The sequence below is a fragment of the Phacochoerus africanus genome, chromosome 5, assembly GCF_016906955.1.
Source record: "Phacochoerus africanus isolate WHEZ1 chromosome 5, ROS_Pafr_v1, whole genome shotgun sequence".
In the NCBI taxonomy this organism is placed as follows: Eukaryota; Metazoa; Chordata; class Mammalia; order Artiodactyla; family Suidae; genus Phacochoerus; species Phacochoerus africanus.
In genome coordinates, this window is record NC_062548.1 from 96,823,679 (window position 1) to 96,847,335 (window position 23,657).

The 23,657-nt window shown below is 39.6% G+C and overlaps 1 protein-coding gene across 3 annotated transcripts in view; it reads right to left on the minus strand.

The window, feature by feature from the left end:
• FOXN2 (forkhead box N2) overlaps window positions 1–23,312 on the minus strand; it is a 68,740-nt gene extending 45,428 nt beyond the window's left edge. The window contains exons 1-2 of one of the 3 annotated variants that reach the window (XM_047782124.1): window positions 22,892–23,019; window positions 15,312–15,381 (exon numbers count right to left, since the gene is read on the minus strand). The gene's annotated coding sequence lies outside the window, so the exon portion shown is untranslated. Of the gene's footprint in view, window positions 1–15,311; window positions 15,382–22,891; window positions 23,020–23,217 lie in introns of those variants that run through there. The other 2 variants (XM_047782123.1, XM_047782122.1) reach the window with 2 other exon arrangements.
• Between the last annotated feature and the right edge of the window lie 345 nt (window positions 23,313–23,657).

The following is a 23,657-nucleotide window of genomic DNA, read 5'->3' on the forward strand; positions in this document are numbered from 1 at the left end:
GAATTATCAGCTATAGACTGGGAAGCCAGATAAGTTTCATCAGAATTTCATATAAGTAAAATCTGATAAGGTTAAAGAGTTCGCCTTGACATGCATGAATTTAATGCATGAACTTTGTAATTTTTTCCCTCAACTACTTAGGAGTCCCTTTTTGTCTAACTGTGGTTAATAGTTGAGGATACAGAGTAAGTAATCTCCTGTTAAGCAGAAAATGTATTACATTATGAATTCTAATAAGTATCTAAATGTAAATAGGAATTTAAAATATATTCCAAAGCTAACTTATTAGCTATATTAGATTATAATATCTCTATGCCTAATATGAATAAAAGATAAAGAAAAGTATGAGAGATATATACTATTCAGAATAATCTCTCCTAGTCCTTTTCCAAGACTCTTCAAGAAGAAATCTTTTACTCCTACTACACTCATAGCTCTGTTGTCACAGTTAAAATAGTACACAACTATGTTAAAATAGTACACAACTATGAAATGAAAGACTTCTCTATTGAGAAAGGAATTAATATACGTAACACTAGAAGATACAGGAGTTCCCTCTGTAGCTCAGCAAGTTAAGAACTGACATTGTCTCTGTGAGGATGCAGGTTTCATCCCTGCCCTTGCTCAGTGGGTTAAGGATCTGGCAGGTTGCAGATGGGGCTTGGATCGAGTGTTGCTATGGCTGTGGTACAGGCATGAAGCTGCAGCTCTGATTCCAGCCATAGGCCAGGAACTTTCAAATGCTGTAGGTGTGGCCATAAAAAGAAAAAAAAAAAAAAAAAAAAGAAGATATGGAATAGAAACTGAGAAGGCAGTGTATTTGAAGTTAAAATTGTGGAAGATAAAGCAATTTCATACTATAAAAAAGTCACAAAAGTAAAATCTAAATTACTATTCTTAATCTTATAATTAATTCTGGCAGTGGTGAAGCAGTTAAAGAGCATAAGATATTGCCTGGGTTCAAATCCCAGCTCTGCCACTCAACAGACTCTAAGCCGTATCAATTTAGAAATCTAATAGTGCCTACTTTCATAAGACTGTTAGTACCAATTAAATGAGAATATAAAGCACTCAGAATGAAGACAGAAAGTACACAATGAATACTAGTTATAGAGATGGTAATTATTATTGCTATTAATTTAAGAAATTTTTATTCGCCTTCTTCCTAAAGTAGTAGATTCCTAAATGTTATATCTCTCAAATACAGAAAAACTAGGGTATAAAATCAGTAACAAAACTTTATTTTTTGGCTAGGACCACAGCATGTTGAAGTTCCTGGGCCAGGGCTGAACCTGCGCCACAGCAGCAACCCAAGCTGCTGCAGTGACAATGGTGGACCCACTGTGCCACAAGGGAACTCCAATACTTTATATGTTTTGAAGTTCGGAAACTAAAAAAAAGAAAAAAAGTCTAGTATGAAGGACGAATCTTCCTATGACCAAAGAAAGACACACTCTTGTAAGGTAGTCAACTAAAATTAGCACTTCTCAGAAGAGCTGCAATAGCCACTTTCACTTCCTTATTCTGTTTCCATGAACTTCACTTATTATGTTATGTCAATTCTTTTACCAATCATGCTACATGACAGAACTTTTCTTCAAATCTTTCTAGTTTAATAACATAAAAGAATTTAAACCATATAAATTTAAAAAAACCCTTTTTTAGTATTTTGTTATTAATGGCTCCAAAAGGGTCTAAGTGCCTTTTAACATCTCTGTCTGATGCTAACATTCTAACACACACAAAAAAGAATTTATAAAAAAAAGTGAAGTAAATAACTACACTATCTCTGTATAAAATATGTTGAGTTTTCAGTGTTTAATGACATTCTCAGTAACAAAAAGATACAGTGGCAAATATAATGCTACACTCAAAACAGGACAGGATTATAAATATCTATATATAGTTTTATTTATTTGATCTATATATAGTTTTATTTATTTGATTCCAACTAGTTCAGAATCTACTATCTTGGATCTACAGAATTCTTATCAAGTCACAATGTTCAAAATAACAATTTTCAAAATATTACTTACATTGTAAGTAAGTAATTTCAGGATAATATCTACAGTATTTAATTTACTTATTTATTCATTTATTTATTTTTAGGGACACACCTGCAGCATATGCAGGTTCCAAGCTAGGGTGAGAACCAGAGCTGCAGCTCCTGACCAGATCCAAATACGGGACCATCAGCCCACTGATCAAGGCCAGAGATCAAACCTGCATCCTCATGGATACTAGCTGGAATCTGCTGAGCCACAATGGAAACTCCTACAGTACTTTAAAAATACAGACTGGAGTTCCCATTAAGGCACAGAGGAAACAAATCTGACTAGCATTCATGAGGATGCAGATTCGATCCCTGGCCGTGCTCTGTGGGTCGGGAATCCAGCACTGCCGTAAGCTGTGGTGTAGTTTTCAGAGGCAGCTTGGATTCCGCATTACTGTGGTGCAGGCTGGCAGCTGTAGCTCTGATTGACCCCAGCCTAGGAACTACCATATGCCACAGGTGCAACCCTAAAAAGCAAAATAAATAAATAAATAAAAATATAGACTTATGGGAGTTCCTGCTGTGGCACAGTCAGTTAAGACTCCAACTGCAGCTGCTGCAGAGGTATGGGTTCAAACCCTGGTCCAACTGCAGTGGGTTAAAGGATCTGGCATTGCTGCAGCTATGGCAGGGGTTGCATCTGTGTCTCAGATTCAGTCCCTGGCTGGGGAACTTCTATGTGGCAGGAGTGGCCAAAACACACACACCACTCATATATATATAATTTATTTAACAACCCCCCAAATCAGGCTCTTGGTCCAGTAATTCTAGTCAGCAATTCTCAACTCAGTCCAGTAAAATTTTAATGTAAACCTTAGTAATATAACTCCATAGCAAATAAGGAATAATTGCAATTAATTAAATTCTATTAATGTGTTTAATAATTTTCAAAAGTGCTTTTCAAATTGTATTATTGAATTCCATGTTACATTTTTCTTTTTAGGGCTGCACCTGCATATGGAAGTTCTCAGGCTAGGGTGTAATTGGAGCTGCAGCTGCCTGCCACAGCCACAGCCACAGCAATGTCAGATCTGAGCCACATCTGCAACCTACACTGCAGCTCAAGGCAACACCGGATCCTAAACCCACTGAGTGAGGCCAGGGATAAAACTCGCATCCTCATGGATACTAGTCAGGTTTGTTTCCCCTGAGCCACAATGGGAACACCGAATTTCATGTTACATTTTTCAATTTTAGTTGTTTAATCTTACCTATATTATAGCTCTTAGAACCCTAAATCTGTAAGTTATTGTTTGCAAATATTATTTAAGAACTCTTCTTAGGAAATAAAAAACAGCACTTAAAAAAAGACATCAAAATGGGAGTTCCTTTTGTGGCTCAGCAGGTTAGCAACCTGACTAGAATCCTTGAAGATGTGGGTTTGATCTCTGGCCTCACTCAGTGGGTTAACAATCCAGCGCTGCTGTCAGTGGCAGTGCAGGTTGCAGACACCGCTTGGATATTGTGTTGCTGTGGCTGTGGTGTAGGCCAGCAGCTGCACCTCTGATTCGACCCCTACCCTGGGAACTTCCATACGCTGCAGGCATGGCCCTAAAAAAAAAAAAAAAAAAAAAAAGACATTAAAATAAAATGATATCCCAAAGCAAATTTATTCCTATTTATTTTTTCCTTGCACCCCTGAGCCAATCCTTGAATATTTCTTTCCTTATTACACAGAAAGGATAAATGAGGAAAATCAATTATGCTGTTTTTTTAAACTAATTTTTATTTTTTATTGACATATAGTTGATTTCAACGCTATGTTAGTTTCAGATGCACAGCAAAGTGATTTAATTATACTTTCAGATTCTTTTCCCATATAGGTTATTACAGAATACTGAGTAGAGTTTCCTGTGCTGTACAGTAAGTACGTTCTTGTTGATTATCCATTTTCTATATAGTAGTATATGTATATTAATCCCAAACTGCTTACTTATCCCTCCCAGCCACTTTTCCCCTTTCATAACCATAAATTTGTTTTTGAAGTCTATGAGTTTGTTTCTGTTTTTAAAAATACGTTCATTTGTTCATTTTTTTAGATTCCACAAGTAAGCAAGCCAATTGTTGAATATTTCTTTCCTCATTACACAGAAAGGATAAATGAGAAAAATCAATTTTGCTGTTCCTAAGAAGCTTTTCTTACACTGGAATGAAAGGAAACATACCATCTGTTATATTCTACTAGAGCTGGAAAAGAAGCTGAAACCAACTCTGGAACAATTGCACTGAGAGGCCCTGAAGAAGACTTGCAGTCAGTCCCATGCTTAAAGCAAGGGATGATTGATCAATCTTGAACTATGTGGCAATATCTGACCTACAGAAAAAATTGTTTCTCACCATTTTTACCCTACTAGTCTAACTTCCTACTTAAAATCAGTCTCAAGTACTTTAAACATCTAAATTCCTGAAGCATGTAACAAACCAATCTGATATTTGGTTATATTTAATTTATACATTTACAATGTCTGTATTTTTATATGTATGGTCTTAAGACATTTGGAAAGTTTATTTCTGATGACTTGCCATTTTACCTTTCACCAAGAGCTTAATGTCCTAAGTAAATCAAACAATCTTTAGTTAGAAATATCAAAAGAGGGAGTTTCCATCGTGGCGCAGTGGTTAACGAATCCGACTAGGAACCATGAGGTTGCGGGTTCGGTCCCTGCCCTTGCTCAGTGGGTTAACGATCCGGCATTGCCGTGAGCTGTGGTGTAGGTTGCAGAGGAGGCTCGGATCCCGCGTTGCTGTGGCTCTGGCGTAGGCCGGTGGCTACAACTCTGATTCAACCCCTAGCCTGGGAACTTCCATATGCCGCGGGAGCGGCCCAAGAAATAGCAACAACAACAACAACAACAACAACAAAAAAAGAAATATCAAAAGAGCAACCAGAGAGTAAGCCCCCTTTCAGACTTGTGGCTTTCCCATCCAATCACTTTTAAGTACTCAATATAAAAAACATCTGATGGGCTAAGACAACCCTAGCAAGGGAAACAGCTGTCATTCACTTAGCTCAGATCACTAAACAATGTTTTCATAGAAAATAAAAATCCACTACAAAGTTAAGACATAGTATAGAATTCCAAAATGTTTGTGAATTTTATTAGAACTGCCTGGCAAATACTGCATTTCGTTACTATAATTTAAGCTTTGTCCCTGATTAAGATATACTAAAAGGAAATTCCATTCAATTTTCCCCTCCTTCCTCACCTTCAATCTCCTTAGGAAAAAAAACTATTTTTATTAATTAATTACAAAAGGCACTATTACTCAAGACTGGAAGGCATAGTATTACATTTTCAAGATTTATTCAGCTGCATAATAAGCTTATTATAAGAAGCTCAACATAACAGTTTACAGATACTAATTATTTTCAAGAGTTCCTCATTCTTAACTAACAAAAATAATTTTCTTGTTATCACATTGATAGTGATAATAAAGTGTAACACTTGCTGAGCACATACTATATTTGCAAGGCATTGTTCACAAATCTAACACTAGAACTCTAAAGATATTCTATTAACCCAAGTTATCTGATAACTGTGGTAACCCTCAGGTAAGAAAGAAATAAGACATATAAAAGGAAATCACAACCTTTCCTATAATACATTCTTTGTTTTAAGGTTCTCTATTATAAATACTGTCCATCCTATAAAATCCAATATTGAGATTAGAGGGTAGATTCAAATCCCAAATGTACTACTGCAAAAAGATGTATATCTGATTATAATGCTACATGATGTCATGTATCCAGGACAACTGAAGCATTATGGTCTCTTAGGGATAAAACTGCCTCTTGGTCATAGATTTAGGTGACACAGCATGTGATCCATTGTCTCCAAACAAAAAATGTGTGCAGCTGCATTTTCCAGTCAAGAAAGGGAAAGGGAGGGGAGGACACAGAATACAAAAGGGTCAAAGATTTGTCTCATAGGGAAACTGTTTTTCAAATAGGGATAAAAAAGGAAATAAAATTGAGTAGGGGAAAAAAATCTTTCTCCAACTCATGCTAAAAGCAGAAAACACTAAAATGGGTGGGGCGAAAGAAGGAAGGAAAATGTTTTGTGGCAATCTTCCACTGAATCCACTTTTCTCCTAAGTTAACTTGCCCAGATACATTGTGTAAACTATGGTTCAAATGCCTCTTCTACCAATTCTGTGCTATGTATACACAGTATACAGGGTTTTCCTACACATTGTTGCCGCGTTTGTCATCAAAAAAATGTCTCAGTTGTTCATCAGTTTCTTGGAGAAGTTAAAATGAAGCAATAACTTCATAAACAAAAACATGAAATACATTTATACTTCTTAAAAAACCAATGAATTCCCAGCACATAATCCTACCTTTCACACAGAGAAATACTGGTTTCAAAAACTAGTACCATGGAGTTCCCATCATGGTGCAGCGGAAACAAATCTGACTAGAAACCATGAGGTTGAGGGTTTGATCCCTGGCCTCGCTCAGTGGGTTAAGGATCCGGCATTGCCATGAGCTGTGGTGTAGGTTGCAGATGTGGCTCAGACCTGATGTGGCTGTGGCTGTGGCCGGCAGCTATAGCTCCTGATTAGAACCCTGGCCTGGGAACCTCCATATGCTGTGAATGCAGCCCTAGAAGGCAAAACAAATAATACAGAACAGTACCACATGCTTAGGGCAGCGTCTCTGCAGCACTAGGACGAAGGTTTGAGCCCCAGTCCAGTACAGTGAATTAAAGGATCTGGTGTTGCCGCAGCTTCAGCATAGGTTGCAACTGCGCCTCATATCTGATCTCTGGCCTGGGAACTCCACATGAGGCAGCCAAAAAAGAAAAATAAAACAAAGCAAACAAAAACAAACAATGGTACCAAAATAGATCTAAATTGAGTGTTTTGTCAAGAAAAACAGTTATTTCTAATAAAAGCTTTAAAAAATTGATGACAAAATAACTTGTAAACTTTTTGTTTTATTTTGTTTTTTTGGTAAACTTCTATTAGTATCTAAAACATAGCACTAGTTTACCTTACTTACGTTTTTGGGGGTTAGGGGGGTTGTTTTGTTTTTTGGCCACAGCAAATGTAGCAGCTCCGAAAGGGATCTCAGTTCCCACACCAGGGATTAAACCCAGGCCACAGTGGTGAAAGTGGGGATTTCTACCCATTAGACCACCAGGGAACTCCCTACCTGACATGTAACTAAACTTAATGATAGATAAAAAGGCTACTAGCTCTTAGAGTAAATCCAGCTTAGAACACATCTTCTCATCCTCTGGGATTACAATCAGTGCCATGTCTGAACATAAATATGATAACGGCTGAAAAAAAAACCTGACAGCACAGAAAAACAACACAAATGGAGGGAAATCTTTACCATCTAGAAATAGTAATAGCACCTGTGCTATAAACCAAACAGTGATCGGTCAGTCAACCAACATTCTGGTTTTTTGAAAGCCTCATTACTGTACTTGAAAAGTTAATTTGGGAGTTCTCTTATGGCACAGCGGATTAAAGATCCGAAGTTGTCACTGTATCAGCTTGGGTCACTGCTGTGGCACAGGTTCGAGCCCTGGCCCAGGAACTTCTACATGCCACAGGCAAGGCCTCCCCCACAAAAAAATTATTTTGAAAGAAACAAAGTCACAGAAATCTGAAGGTCAACAGACCTAATGTCCTAAAGTACAAAGATAAATTTGGTTGTCATTTGAATATAAGCAGGTATTCTTTGTCACCAAAATTGAATGTGTTTTCAGTGCCTGGAACATAATCGATAGTCAGCCAGGCAATAAATCTACAGTAAATTAAATTGTTCCTCTGAAAATAAGCATCTTTTAGAAGTACACTCTATTGTGGCTCAGGGAGTTAGGAACCTGACGAGTATCCATGAGGATCCCTGGCCTCATTCAGCGGGTTAAGGATCTGGCGTTGCTGTGGGCTGTGGCATAGATTGCAGACACAACTTGTATCCAGAGTTGCCATGGCTGTGGAATACGTTGGAAGCTGCAGCTCAGATTCGACCCCTAGCAGGAGAACTTCCATGTGCTGTGGGTACGGCCCTAAAAAGCAAAAAAAAAAAAAAAAGTATATTCGGAATTAAAATAAATTTAAATTTAAGGACAATGACTGGAGTTCCTGTCGTGGTTCAGCGGTTAATGAATCTTAATCTGACTAGCATCCATGAGGACACAGGTTTGGTCCCTGGCCTTGCTCAGTGGGCTAAGGATCCGGCATTGCTGTGAGCTGTGGTATAGGTCGCAGACGGACTTGGATCCCATGTTGCTGTGGCTGTGGTGTAGGCCGGTAGGTATAGCTCTGATTAGACCCCTAGCCTGGGAACCTCCATATGCCACAGGTGCGGCCCTAAAAATCAAAAAGCAAAAAAAAAAAAAACTTAAGACTGTGTAGTGGCTGATTTAATATACTGATTAAACTAACCCTATATGTACACTTACTGAAGATATATTTATACTAAAAATTATTAAAGATACATATGTTATTAAATAGACTATCTCTAGAGCATTTTATTTTTACAGTCACACCTGCAGCATATGGGAGTTCCCTGGCTAGGTGTTCAACTGGAGCTGCAGCTGCAGGCCTATGGCACAGCCAAGGCAACACCAGATCCGAGCTGCATCCATGACCTATGCTGCAGCTTGGGGCAACGCTGGATCCTGAAACCACTGAGTGAGGCCAAGGATCAAACGGCCATCCTCATGGATAATATTCAGGTCCTTAACCCACTGAGCTACAATGGGAGCTTCTCCAGAGCATTTTAGAAAGTAATGCTTAACTTTAATAATCACTCAAGTTTCTAAATAAACTTACATGGAATACAACTCAAATTCTAAGTGGCCATATCAGCGACAACTATTTATAGCTAAGTAATCTAGCTGTCATTACTACTAGATAGGATCAGCAACTGAGGGGATGTTCCATTTGAAAATGTACAGAACAGTGAAAGAGAAAATGGCTGTTTCTCTTGTTGGGGGCAGATCAATGTTTGTGGTGATTTTTGGTTTGGTGTGTGTGTGTGTGTGTGTGTGTGTGTGTGTGCTTTTTGTCTTTTGTTTTGACCGATCAATGTTTGTGGTGATTTTTGGTTTGGTGTGTGTGTGTGTGTGTGTGTGTGTGTGTGTGCTTTTTGTCTTTTGTTTTGACCGATCAATGTTTGTGGTGATTTTTGGTTTGGTGTGTGTGTGTGTGTGTGTGTGTGTGTGTGTGTGTGTGTGTGTGTGTGCTTTTTGTCTTTTGTTTTGACCTGTTGAGGTTGAGATGCTTGTGAGATATTTAAGTAGAGTGGGCATTTGGGATATATGTGATGTAAAGTTCAGGAAAGAGGTCTGGCTTAGATGTTGGAATAGTTAAATCTGAAATGTGCTCATCTCTCTCCACCTTCCCAGTCACAGGTAGTCCTGGTCAACATACCTCTCATCTAGATCACTACAATGGTAGCCTACAAGAATGGCACCTCTTACGGTTTGTGTCCTGTAGAAACAGCCACAGCGGCTTTGATATGTTCCTGAATTAGTCTCCCTGCATCTATATAAAAAATTTAATTGAATGCTTATTGATACCAGGTGCATTACTAGTAGTCTTTTAATCTTTGTAACAATTCCACCAGGTTAGTGTCCATTTTATGTAGAAACAGATGCAGAAAGATTAAACAGCATGCCTATATCCCAAACATTGAAGTGGCGCAATAGGATATAAGCTCAGGGAGTGTGGCTCCAGAGATTGCAGTCTTGACTACTACACTAGCTGCCATTCTACCTAGACTACTTCATAAGTACATAAAAATAGGACATACTATCATCAATATATCTGACTCAGTATCTTTATCTTCAAGCTAATGCTCCTCTGCTTGAAATTTTAGTCCAAACTAGACTGTTCCTGTTCGTTTCTCTATTTATATGCTTGCTCTTGCTATTCTAAATATCTGAATTGTCTACCTTCCCTACCACAATTCAGTCAAAACCCTAATATTTAAGGCCTCATTTAATGATTCCCCCAAGTGATTTCCACCTTAACTTCTTTTAGGGATTTTTTTTTTTTTTTTTTTTGGTATTTTCTAGGGCCACACCCGGGGCATATGGAGGTTCCCAGGCTAGGGGTCGAATCGGAGCTGTAGCTGCCAGCCTTCGCCAGAGCCACAGCAATGCCGGATTTGAGCCGCATCTGCTACCTACACCACAGCTCACAACAACACCGGATCCTTAACCCACTCAAGTGAGGCCAGGGATCGAACCCGCAACCTCATGGTTCCCAGTCAGATTTGTTAACCACTGAGCCTCAATGGGAATTCCTCTTTTAGGGATTTTTAATCTCTCCTACAATGTTCCAATTACATTTATATGTCCTCTTTTTATAGTAGTTATTTGTGTCAATAGCTCAAAAGAAACAATTGACATGATATCACCTTATTTTATTTTATTTTTTACTTTTTAGGGGCACAGCTGCGGCATGCGGAAGTTCCCAGGCTAGGGGCTGAATCAGAGCTGTAGCTACTGGCCCACAGCACAGCAACATGAGATCCTAGCCACATCTGCAACCTACACCACAGCTCAAGGCAACTCCCCACTGAGCGAGGCCAAGGATTAAAACTGCATCCTCGTGGATACTAGTCACATTCATTTCTACTGAGCCATGATGGGAACTCCTGCAATTATTTATTATGCATTTGATTCTTAACACATAGTAAGCATTTGATTTTTGTAAAATGAGTATCTTTACTTTGTACAAATCATTTCACCCTTTTTGTTTTCCCAAACATAAGAATTTCCCTTTAAGCTTTCTAATTATTTCATATTTCTAAATTATCATCTTTATATAAAAGAAAATCAACAAATACATCCTCAAGGGAACTTCTATATGCTGTGAGCACAGCCAAAAAAAAAATATATATAAAATATATATTCTCAAAATTTTAATCAATTGATACAATATTAAGCTATTCAGCCCAATTCTTTCCCATAACTTAAGAATGGCCCTAGGTGTACATAATGTAGGTTAACTTTTAAATATTGGGAAAAGCTAAAGCATTAAAAGTCAAAGCACTAACACTTGTGTATTTTAAAAGAAATATAATCCTATGACCTTTCGCAACTTCCCAAAGTAACTTTAATAGATTTTTCAATAGTCTCTCAACTATGAAGAAGTAATCAGAGCAAGACAACAAATTCAGAACTTTGTGACATGTATGCATACAATCAGTGAACGGTATTTTTTCTTTTTCTTTTTTTTTTTTCAGCTGCCCTCAAAGCACATGGAGGGTCCTGGGCTGGGGATTGAGAACTAATGCCTCCATGGAGACAATTTGGATGATTAACCCACTGTGCCACAGTGGGAACTGCAGTGGCTAGTATTAAATGACAATAATTTCTAATGAAATGAAACTCTTTGCCAAGAGTTTAGGAACAGAAAATATGACCATTCCCCAAATTTAAATTATCAGAAAGAGGATTATAGGAAGACAGTAGCTGTGGTGGCAGCAAATCTTGATTCCCTGTGAATTTTCTCATAAAAAGAGGCAGATCGGAGTTCCCGTCATGGCGCAGCAGAAACAAATCCAACTAGGAACCGTGAGGTTGCGGGTTCGAGCTGTGGCCTTGCTCACTGGGTTAAGGGTCCAGCATTGCCGTGAGCTGTGATGTAGGTCACAGATGCGGCTCAGATCCTTCATGGCTGTGGCATAGGCTGGCAGCAACAGCTCCGATTGGACCCCTAGCCTGGGAACCTCCATATGTCGGCAGAGCAAGTAGAAAGCAAACCCAAAAGCCACAGATAATATTTACAACAAAACTATTTAATAGTCTCCCCTACAAACTCCCAAATATAAATGACTTAACCTGCCAACAGCCCACAGACTTATTTTCTATCAGTGTCTAAGTGAGAGAAAAGAAAGGGAAGCAATGAGGTGTCTGAGGGACTTGAGAACAGAAGCACAAAAGGGTCAAAAGGTATTCACTGGAAAGCACTGACAATTTGTGAACAGAAGCTGAAACCATTCAAAGGGTCCACAGTAAGATCTACAGACATAGATAATCTAGTTCCTCTGAGCTCTCAAAACTTGACACCTGGGACTCTCTTCCATGACAGACCCTATACTTCAGAGGAAGTACTAGGCATGGAAACAAAATTGAGCAGAATAGGGAAAAACAAGATGAAGGAAGAAAGAGGGTCCAGACAGAAGCACCACAGTAGAAGAGAGTCACAAAATCTCAGAAAGTCATGCATCACTCTTTAAATGATGGACAAAAAGGAGTTCCCGTCATGGCACAGTGGTTAACGAATCTGACTAGGAACCATGAGGTTGCAGGTTCGATCCCTGGCCTTGCTCAGTGGGTTAAGGATCCAGCATTGCTGTGAGCTGTGGTGTAGGCCACAGACGTGGCTCAGATCCCATGTTGCTGTGGCTCTGGTGTAGGCCGGTGGCTACAGCTCCGATTAGACCCCTAGCCTGGGAACCTCCATATGCTGCAGGAGCAGCCCTAGAAAAGGCAAAAAGACAAAAATAAAATAAAATAAAATAAATGATGGACCAAAAAAAAAAAAAAACAAGAGAAGAGGACTATGAAGTTAAAAAGAGCTATCTGAACCAGTCTACCCTTAAACTAATTATGTATAAAGAACTGATGAAAAACATTGAGGTAGAATAGCATACAAAGTTATGATAAGAAAAAACAGAAAAATAGTCAAATGAACAGAAGCAGGAGAAGGGAAAATGGGGAGTTGTTCCATTGGTAAAAGTTTCCATTACACAAGATGAATATGTTCTAGAGATCTGGTATACAACATAGTTAAGAATATTGCACTGCACACTTCAAATTTTGTTAAGAGGGTAGATCTTGTGCTAAATGTTCTTACCACAATAAAAAAAGTAAAGAAATAAAAGAAAAAATAGGAAATAAAATAATATCCTACAATGAAAGCATGGCAGAAGGATGCTCACAGGAGAGATAGAAATGAGCTTCTATTTCAAAATGGGCTTTAATGACAGAAAAGAAAAACTTACATTAGAAATAGAAAAGCTCAGAGATAAAGTGACAGAGCTCAGGAAAGAATTGGAAATTGAAAACAAATTATTTCAGAAATGAAGACTTAAGTAAAAGGAATACAAGAAAAAAAAAATAAACATATAAGACTCATTTCTGTAAGCCCAGATTTGCAAATTTTACCTAGCTTGGGAAGTTCCATATGCTGCATGTGTGGCCCTAGGGAAAAAAAAAAAAAGGAAAGAAAAGAAAAAAACATAGATGCTATCAATTTAAAACTACTTCTAGCTATCAGTAGATAGAAAATACAGTAACAAAAAGCTCTTGGATAATCTTCAAAATGACTTAATAAAATTGCATAGCATACCAAGAGACAATTTTCCCACAGTGTTTCATTCTGATGTTTGGCAAACAGGATAATGAATTAAAAGTCCACTATCTTATTTTACAGAACCTACCTGTTCTGTTTTTCACATATAATATATGCTTTAAAAGTACTTGACATTTACTCATTCTTAGAATAAAGTGCGGCTAATACTTAAAATGTGTAAAAGATTTTTTCCAGTTAAAAGGTACTCTAAAATTGCCAAGAAAACTCATCTTTGAGACAAACACAGTAATCATAAAAATAAATATAATTAAATTCAACAAGGGTTCACCCAGCACATATTATGTATGAGGTATTTATAATTTAGTTGACAAAATAAGACATGTAAGAGAAAGTTATATGTGGTGAGCAGTAAGTGCTTTGAGAAAGGTGAAGCACTGTGGGTTCAGAAGAAGAGGGCACCTCACCTACAATTAATTCTAACCAGAGCCAACTCATATTTCTCTAATCCGTCTTCCCTAATACTGGTGTAATGATTTTTCAAAGACCCCATATTCCCCTTTTAAAACACTTCACAGAATACAGTACACAGCAGGCAATTCAAAAGCCTTAAAAGAACGGAGCAGGCAACAAACAAGCGAGGCTGGTCTTACATAAGACAACAGAGAATGATGAAGACTGCCCAAGAGAAAAGTGAGAGAGCTACTTATAAACTTCAGCCTATCACCAAGAAACCAATGCTGACACATTATTTAGTTTTTCAAGAAACAAAGGAACTCTAGATTTTTGTATATGAAATGTACCAATATTTAAGTGTTGGCAAGTATGCAAAATTAAAAAAAAAATGTTCCAGGCCAATTAAAACACAGCTGGAGGTAAAGTTCACAAATCTGGGCTTACAGAAATGGGCCCAATAAGATATTAATATTCCAACTGGGGGTCCCTACTGTCCTCAAAACTGAAAAAAGTTGTCTTTCAATTCAAAGGGAAAAATGAACTTTTTAAAGTTTTCTTCAAACTTTAGCACTTGCTACCATTAATCTGCTAGCAATAGCAAAAATGCAAGAAAAGGTAGAAAAGGAGCATTTGATAGTCACCTCAAAACTGCTTAGCTTTTTTTTGGTTGTGATTGTTTTTTTGGAAGGGGGAGCAAATAGGCAGAATATGGAAGTTCCCAGGCTAGGGGTCAAATCAGAGCTGCAGCTGCCAGCCTACACCACAGCCACAGCAATACAGGACTGGAGCCACGGCTATGACCTACACTGCAGCTCATGGCAATGCAGGATCCTTACCCACTGGGCAGGGCCAGGGATTGAACCCACATCCTCATGGACACTAGTTGGGTTCATTACCACTAAGCCACTACAGATACTCCTGGTTATGATTGCTTTTATCTACAGTTGTTCTCATAGTTACCATTTTATACTACGTATATTTTATATGGTCAAATTTTCTATTCCTAAAATTGTTTCTAGATTGTATGATAGAATCAAATATGCAAACACATCTGTTCTAAAGGGTGCCAAGAGACTTCAGAAAAACCCACAGGTCTAATAAAATCTAAAATCTTTAGCATGGTGGCCTACAAATTTCCTAAAATCTCTGGCTCCTGCTTGCATCTATTTCACACCACCCCCAAGCTTCCTGAATATGCAATGCTCTTTCACTCCTTCATGCCCTTAGATGTGTTTTAGGTTCTCCAACCCCAGCTCAAAGTCATCTATTTAGGAGCCTTCCTTGAATTATTAGTTTTTTTCCAATCATGATCCTTAAGCACCCTATATAGAACACTACAATAGAACTTACTTGCTATTTCTGATTACCCTAATTATTTGCTTACCTTTCCAACTCAATCACTAGACCAGTAGTTTTCAAACCTTTGATGTTATCCCATAACAAGCACATTTTTATAAGAGATCCATGAGATGCTTACATACATAACTGAAACAAAATGAAATAATGTCTTTACCCTTGCCACATACAACACACTGAAATTTTCTTTTTTTCTTTTCTTTCTTCTTCTTTTTTAATGGCTGCACCTATGGCATATGAAAGTTTCAGGTCAGGGACTGAATTCACTGGAATAGGTCATAGCTGTTGCTGAAATTTTTTTCTTTCTTTCTTCTTCTTCTTTTGGTTTTTTTGTTTGGGTTTTTTTGTTTTTTGTTTTTTGTTTTTTGTTTTTTGCTTTTTAGGGCCGCAACCTCAGCATTTGGAACTTCCCAGGCTAGGGGTCTAATTGGAGCTACAGCTGCAGGCCTACCCCACAGCCACAGCAATGCCAGAGCGAAGCTGCGTCTTCAACCTAAACTACAGCTCACAGCAATGCCGGATCCCTGACCCACTGAGCAAGGCCAGGGATCGAACCCAAATTCTCATGGATACTAGTCGGGTTCGTTTCCACTGTGCCATAACAGGAACTCCTGAAATTTTCTTTTCAATAACAACTTACTATACTGATTCTTTAACATACATTTAAGAAAGTGTACTAGAATATAAACTCTTTACTCAGAACAAAATTACATTCATTTTTATGCTCTATCACAGATCATAAAATTTAGTAAGCAAAAGTTTAAAAGAATGAATATATATAGCAGAATCCTGTACTAGAAAAATAGAAAAGTAAAAGAGTAATAAAGCTTTGATGTCAAGCAGACCCATCATCCATCAATTTACTTAATCTCTGACAAATAACCTCCTATGTCCCAAACATCACTTACTTAATTTACTACAACAATATAGTTGTGGCATTCATATCACAGAATAGGCATTCTATAAATATTAGTTTGCTCTCTTTACCCTGTATTCTTCCTGGGGAGATACCAAGATGCAAGCATCTTGTCCTGGCAAATACCCATTTTTCAAAGACTTCAGGTCATAGCACAAAGAATATGAAGTTTTACAGTGGGATCCAGTGTCACTGTCTCGGCTGTGGCCAGGGATTGATCCCTACCCCAGAAGTTCCACATGCCAAGAATGCAGCCAAAACAAACAAACAAGATTAAGTTTTAAAATCATAAAGACCTGGAGTTCCCGTCATGGCACAGTTGAAACGAATCCGACTAGGAACCATGAGGTTGCGGGTTCAGGTCCCTGGCCTGGCTCAGTGGGTTAAGGATCTGGCATTGCTGTTAGCTGTGGTGTAGGTCGCAGACTCAACTCAGATCCCGCGTTGCTGTGGCTGTGGCATAGGCTGGCAGCAATTAAATTAAACTAAATTAAAGCTCCAATTAAACCCCTAGTCTGGGAACCTCCCTATGCCACAGGTGCGGCCCAAAAAAGACCAAACCAAAAAAACCCTAATTAAAATCATAAAGACCTGGGTTCAAATATCCAGCTCTGCATTTACATACCTTGTTTCTTTATAAGAATAAAACAACTGCACAGTTGTTATGGGTGATTAAATTATATACTCATGTGTCTAAGGTAATACCAAGCCAAAACATGGTAGTCACTTAATTCTTGCTATGATTATTAACAAATGTTGTTCAGTCGGCACAGAGGTAGAATTTAAACTGAACTTTCAAGGATGGAGGAGAGGCATAGGGCAGGCAGAAGGAACAGTAAAGTCTTAATTTACAAGAAATCTCTTCCTTTTTTTCTGTATTTCCTCTTTTAAGATAAACCACGAGAATGTACATCTATCAATTTCCTCAATTCTCTACCTTCAGGGTTATACATACGTCTCAAAATAACTATACTGTGTCAAAATTCTAATTTAAATATTAAATTAGGCTCAGTGGACTGAACACTAAAAAATGTGAAAATGTATTAATATTTCAGTAAGAATTCCAATCAGAATTCAAAGTAAGAGTACTTTTAGTTAACCCAGTTAAGTAGAAAAATTAACTCAAATTCTCATTCAACAAGTCTTTCCAACAACTTCTTCGAAAACCTCTAAGTAGCAAAAGCACCAAATACCTAGAAAAATACAATAAAGAAGCCAAGAATTTTCTTATACAACCTGCAAACTTTATAAGATATGAAGATAATTAATGATAACTAAACTATTCTGGTAATTCAACAGTAATACACCTACTTGGAGAGAACCAAAGTAACTTTATACATGTTGGTAGCAGAAAGATAGTTATTTTTATGATATATACATTTAACCTTTATGATGACAGCATATTTTCTAAATGGCTACTTAATAGCTTTATGCCTTTTGGCTTACAGTAATACTATGCTTATAACTGGCAATGAAAGAAGACCTATGCAGGTAAGGGGATACATTCTATTTTATGATTACATCAGGCAGACCCCTCCAAAAGAGTAGGAATGATGTCTCCTGCTCAGTACTATATTCTTAGCACTTAAAAACAGTAGATACTCAATAAATATCTGTCCAAGCTTAAATGTTGATTTATGCACAAGGAAATCAGGCTAAGAGAAATAAAAAATACATGAATCAAAATTAGGTCAAGGCCTTGAGCATGGGCTATGCTTGGTGACTTGCTTCCAAAGAGTAGAGTATGAACAGGTGGAGACTGAAACCTCACAAAGACGTCAAATAGGTGATCAATGTTAACATCATCAATTTTTATGTTTTTTGGTATATACCCCTGATGCTGTGATAAGAATGGCACTTCACCTGTTGTCTTCCTCCCTAAAACCCATAACCCAGTTTAATCATTAGGAAAACATCAGATAAATCTCAATTGAGGTCTATTCTACAAAATTCCTAGTAGTCCTCAAAACAGTCACAGTCATCAAAAACAAGAAAAGTCTGAAACTATAATTCTGGAGGAGAAAAAGGACTCTAGGGGAAAATTAATGAAATCTGAATAAAGTGTTCAATTTAGTTAATAGTAATGTAGCAATGTACCACATTTTTTTACTTTACTACTAAAGTTTCTTTAGTTGTGACAAATGTACCATAATGTAAGAAGTTAACAGTAAGAAAAACCAAGTGAGGTTTACTCTACTACCTTGCTACTCTTTTGTAAAATTATTCTAAAATTAAAGCTTATTTAAATAAAAAAAAGGGTAATGGAAATAAATACATAAATCAAAATCCCTTGGAAGTGAATGGGAGTTTCTATTGTGGTTCTGTGGGTTAAGAATCCACCTAGTATTCATGAGGACGCAGGTTAGATCCCTGGCCTCGCTCAGTGGCTTAAGAATCTGGCATTGCCATAAACTGAAGTGTAGATCGCAGATGCAGCTTGTATCTGGCATGGCTGTGGCTGTGGCATAGGCCAGCAGCTGCAGCTCTGAAACAACCCCTGGCATGCCACAGGTGTGGCCCTAAAAAGAAAAAAAAAAAAAAATCCCCTGAAAGTGAATGATGATAAACATTCTTTCGGATTCTATTTGGCAGCATTCTCATAAAGTGGAACTAAAGTTACTGAATAAATCTATAGTATTAATCATGAAGTCACATATGACCAAAGCAGATGTCCCTTAAACTTGTTTCCCAAGCATCAACACTTCAATTACTGACTTAAGCTGTCACCTCTACATTATGATCCCACACCTCTAATCTCTAGTCGTTGAAGGTTATATTCACTTTGATATCTCCCACTCAGTTTATACTCTAACCTAACTCACCATTTTGATTATACTCCTCTTCCAAACCTCCTTATCAAAGTTATTAATTTATCTTTCAATACATCTTTCTCCTTCCCATAGTCAATAATTAGTCTTGCACACTGCTGTCACATGAAACTTCCTCAAATAAGGATTTTATCTTATCATTACCAGGTTCAAATTCGTTCCCTTTTTTTGGAGAGGGAGGAGGTACCAAACCCTATTCTGAATTCAGAAATGATGTGTTTAAGGCCATCCATAATTGGTTATTCTTTGGAATCATTCACTTATAGAGAGCTTTGCATACATCTCTTCACTCATATTCTAAGTGCCGCCTTTGCTGTACTCAGAAAATAATCAAATACTAAGTATATAATACATATCTTAAAAAATCAGACTCCCCTGGATGGTCAAAGACTTTACAAATTTCTTGAAATCTGAATTTGAATTTCTTGATAAAACGTAAAAAGATGATAAAGAATACAGGAATTTGTCTTAATTAAGCCTGTAGCTTCAGTTCCTAGAAAAGTGCCTGGTGAAGGGGAGGTGCTCGAAAATATTTATTAAATAAAAACAAGGCAGTATAGAATGCTACAGCCCAAAAGAATAATACGCTATTAGAGAAAGAAAATAATTTTCAGTTGGAGATGTGAAAGAAGGTCTAAAATTCTATGATTCTAAGACTCTTAGGGCAAGATTTTAACCAAGTCTCAAGTGTGAGTAGATCTTCAATAGTTGAGAGGATGTGTGCAGGTGCATTTCCAAGAGAAAAATGTTGTATCAGCAAAGGTAAAAAGAAGGAAAATTGTTCTACCACTTAGAAGTGGTAATAATGAACACTTACCAAAGTTCTGGGACCAAAGTTTGAAAAGTTTTGGGAAGAAATTTGGTATTCATACTTGGTCATTAGTGATATAACCTTTAGGAGGATTAATCTAATGGGAGCAACACAAAGGTTAGACTTTTGAAAGCAAGAACCTTACTTTCTTCAAAAGCCTCTCCTATCTACCCAAACCCTCTAGTTTCCTTCTTCTCTGAACTCTTATAGTACCTGCCTGCATCATTCAATTTAACTCTTAATTACATAAACTTTTTTTTTTTTTTTTTGCTTTTTAGGCCTGTGCATGTAGCATATGAAAGTTCCCAGGCTAGGGGTCGAATCAGAGCTACAGCTGCTGGCCTACACCACAGCTACAGCAACACAGGATCTGAGCCACATCTGCCACCTACACCACAGCTCATAGCAGCAACACCAGATGCCCAACCCACTGAGCAAGGCCAGGGATCAAACCCACATCCTCATGGATACTAGTTGGATTGTTTCCCTTGTACCACAATGGGAACTCCTGTAAACTTTTATGTATACTAATCATGACACTTCAACCCAAGAAGAGAGATCAAATCTTAGACCTCTTTTTCTTCTCTAAATCAATCAGCAAAGCATTGGATCCTCAAAACTTTATTTTGGAGGAGCTTATGCATTTATACAAAACCCAGTAACTGAAATGACACAGTCTAACAGCAACACACACACACAAACTGCCATAAGAACAAGATTAACCCCCCGTTTGGATGGCACTTTTAAAAGTTTCATTTGATGGTTGATCCCATAACTAATAACGTCGTTATCTCCCAGCATGTTTTCAGTGCTTCCTGCTTTAAAAGTATTTCTTCACCTCATTTATCTTTTTTTTTCCTCAACTAAGCACTGCACTCATTGGTCAGCACACATACTAATTTCTCAAATGTATTATCTTTCCTGCACTGAAGCCCCTCCCATCTTTTTAGCTATTAACATCATTGAGAACCCTTGTTATGGCGTAATTAAAATTATGATAAAAGTGCTGCTTTAACTTCTTCTAACAATTCTTTTAAATATTCTAAATGTTTCCTGTGGTTTTAGCACTTTTCAAGTAAAACTGATTCAAATACAAACAGACGGTACAGAAATATTTCAAATTATTATTATTACAGGTCATGTCTGTGGCACATGGAAGTTCCTGGGCTAAGGATGGAACCTACAGCAAGGCAGGGACAACGTCAGATCCTTAACCCACGAGGCCACCTGGAAACTCCAGAAATAATTCTAATTCACCAAAGCATTACAAAATGAAGTATGATGTACTAGTAACCAAGGATTGTTATGTACTTAAATTCTAAAAATTTCCAAACTCTCCAAGTTTATCCTCAACCCTTTTAATTTGTATTAATCTTTTTAAATTTATAGTTATTTTATTTATTTTACTTTTTATTAACTTTTTTTATCTTCAACCCTTGACATTTTACTCTTATGTATCCTAAAAATTAAACTTCATTCTCTTAAAATCTGTTCATGTTAACCTATTAACTGTCAATACTCTGCCTCAAAAAAGCTTAAGTGAACATGCATAAATCAACTATTTAAAAAGAAATCCTCGAGAAGGTGATTATTTCTGATTACATTAAGCCTCTCATTAACAGCTCTGAAACTCACACTTTTTTTCCCAGAGTCAGTTGATAAATTCCATAATGTACTCTTTTATTTACCCATCACTCCTTAATGGTACATAATACTGCTGAGAATTTAAAGATGAATCATCAAAATAGCAGAAGGAGGCAAAAATGTCAATATACCCCTTACAAAGACTGCAAGGCAACAGATTCGGTTGGAAAAGACATAAACAGTTCGGTCTTTCCCACTTCCCCATCTCAGAAAACACCACATTAAATGTGGATGCAAAGACACTGCACAGTTACAAAGCCCCTGGCTACCAGTGACGCCTGTGCTCTAGAGGCGCTAGGGCACTCAATTATACTCAGCCCGCCACGTGGCTGTCACAATCTGAAGACAGGAGAAACAGTGTAAACTAACCTGGAAAAAATAATCAACCTTCTCCCACAACGTCAGAATTGGGATGCGAAAAAAATGTGTATCTTTGCACGCTAAAACTTTTTTTTCACTGCAAAGTGAAAACGAAGTACAGAGGCTGCTTTAAAGAGATTTTAAAGCAGAAATCAAGTCCAACAAGATCCCGAGAGTGTGTTCCCAATGAATTAAGACACTCCGACTCCCATGAGTTGCGATGGGAACTGAGGAATTCCTCAAAGAGGCAAAGGGGTGGAGTTGAGTAAGATGGAACACAACGCACATGGGCCGCGGTCCCCTGACTCCCACCGTCCTCCCGGGTTCCAGACTCGCGGTTGCTGCGGTGGGGAGAACTCAAAAAGCTGAACGATCTCACACACGCCCTCACGACCTCTCACCTTCCCAGGAAAGAGGACTTAAGGGCAGAGATAACCACCGGGCCAAGAGAAGCCGCGAACAGGAAGTGTCCATATTGCTTCGCAAAAACACTAACTCCCACCCTACCAAAACGGCCACCCTCAGAGGCCCCGGGGGCGCCTGCTGAAGGAGTGTCCAGAGGGTGCCGGGGTCGGCCACCCCCACATCCGGGACCCGCCCCTGCCCACTCCAACGCCCGGTCGCCCCGCTGCTCGAAGTTCATTCCCGGCCGCGCCCGGCGCCTCCCCGGCCACTACTTGGCCGGGCCCAGCCAGTCTGCCCGGTGCCGGACAGGACCCCACGCCTGGCACGTCTCGCTGCACTTCAAGCCGGGGGAGGGGGTGTTGCAAAGACTCTCGGCGGGTTTGGGGCGCTTCCTCTAATAACTGGCCCTGAGTCGAGCCTTAAGCTTCCTCAGAGCCAACTCCGAGCCTTTCCGAACAGCCGGCAGCCCTCCCGGGCGATCATTACCACTCAGGAAAAACTAACTCCTCATGGAGCCGCACCCCCTCAGTTCACCACCCCCCGGGAGCCCACACAACCCAAGCCGCACGCAAGAGAGAACTCTGCGCCGGCGTCAATTCCTCCCCGGACAAAAATGTCCGGACGCGTCACGGGACAGCCGCCTCCGCGCCCCACACCCGGCGCCTGCCGCACGCGCTGCCTCCACGCCCGGGAGCGGCTCAGCGAGTCCGCGCGGGGAGCGCGAACGCCGGGCGGCGCCGGCGGGGGAGGGCTACGCTCCGCCTGGGACTCACCATCAGCTCGGCCGCGGCAGCGGAGAGACGAGGGACAGGCAGGAGAAGACACAATATGGCAGAGAACCGCAGCTGCTCCCGGCGGCTTCCAGCAGCCGCCTCCGGGAAGACGCGGCAAGGAGAAGGCAGCAGCAGCTGCGGTGGCAGCAGCGGCAGTACCACATCCCCCCTCCCGCTCGCTTCCTCCCCCTCCCTCTACCCTCCCCCGCTGCTATGGCAACGCGGCGCCAAGGAGATTAGCCCCGCCCCTCCCTCTGGTCCCCGCCTCCAGCGACCCCTAGGGAGGGGGTTCCACCAGTCTCTCCCTGTCCCCTCCCACTTCCTACCGAAGGGCCGGTCCGGGACCGGCTAGCTGCCCAGAACTGCGGGTGGGAGAGGAAAAGGGGGTAGATGCGGTGTCCGGAAGGGCGGGGCTCGCACGGAAGGCAGGGCGGAGACGTTGTGGGCCAGTCGGGTTTCGGGCTGAGGAAGGGCTGGGGAAGGCGGGAAAATGGAAAGGCCTCGCCCGTCCCGGAAGGACCTATAGGAGTGCAGCAGTGCGCGGCGCGACTGCTGAGTGGCCGAGGTGGTGTGGGGGCGGGGCGAGATGAGGCGGGACGAGCGTGGCGGTCTGGCTGCGGCGACCCGCGGAGGCTGAGGTGGGAATGTAGCGACGACCGCAACAGCGCGAGCTTCTGTGGGTTTCTTCAAGAGCTTTCCGCCATTGACCAGGCTTTGAAAGCGCTTTACGAACGGTAAAGCATTAATAGACACTTAAAGTCGTATC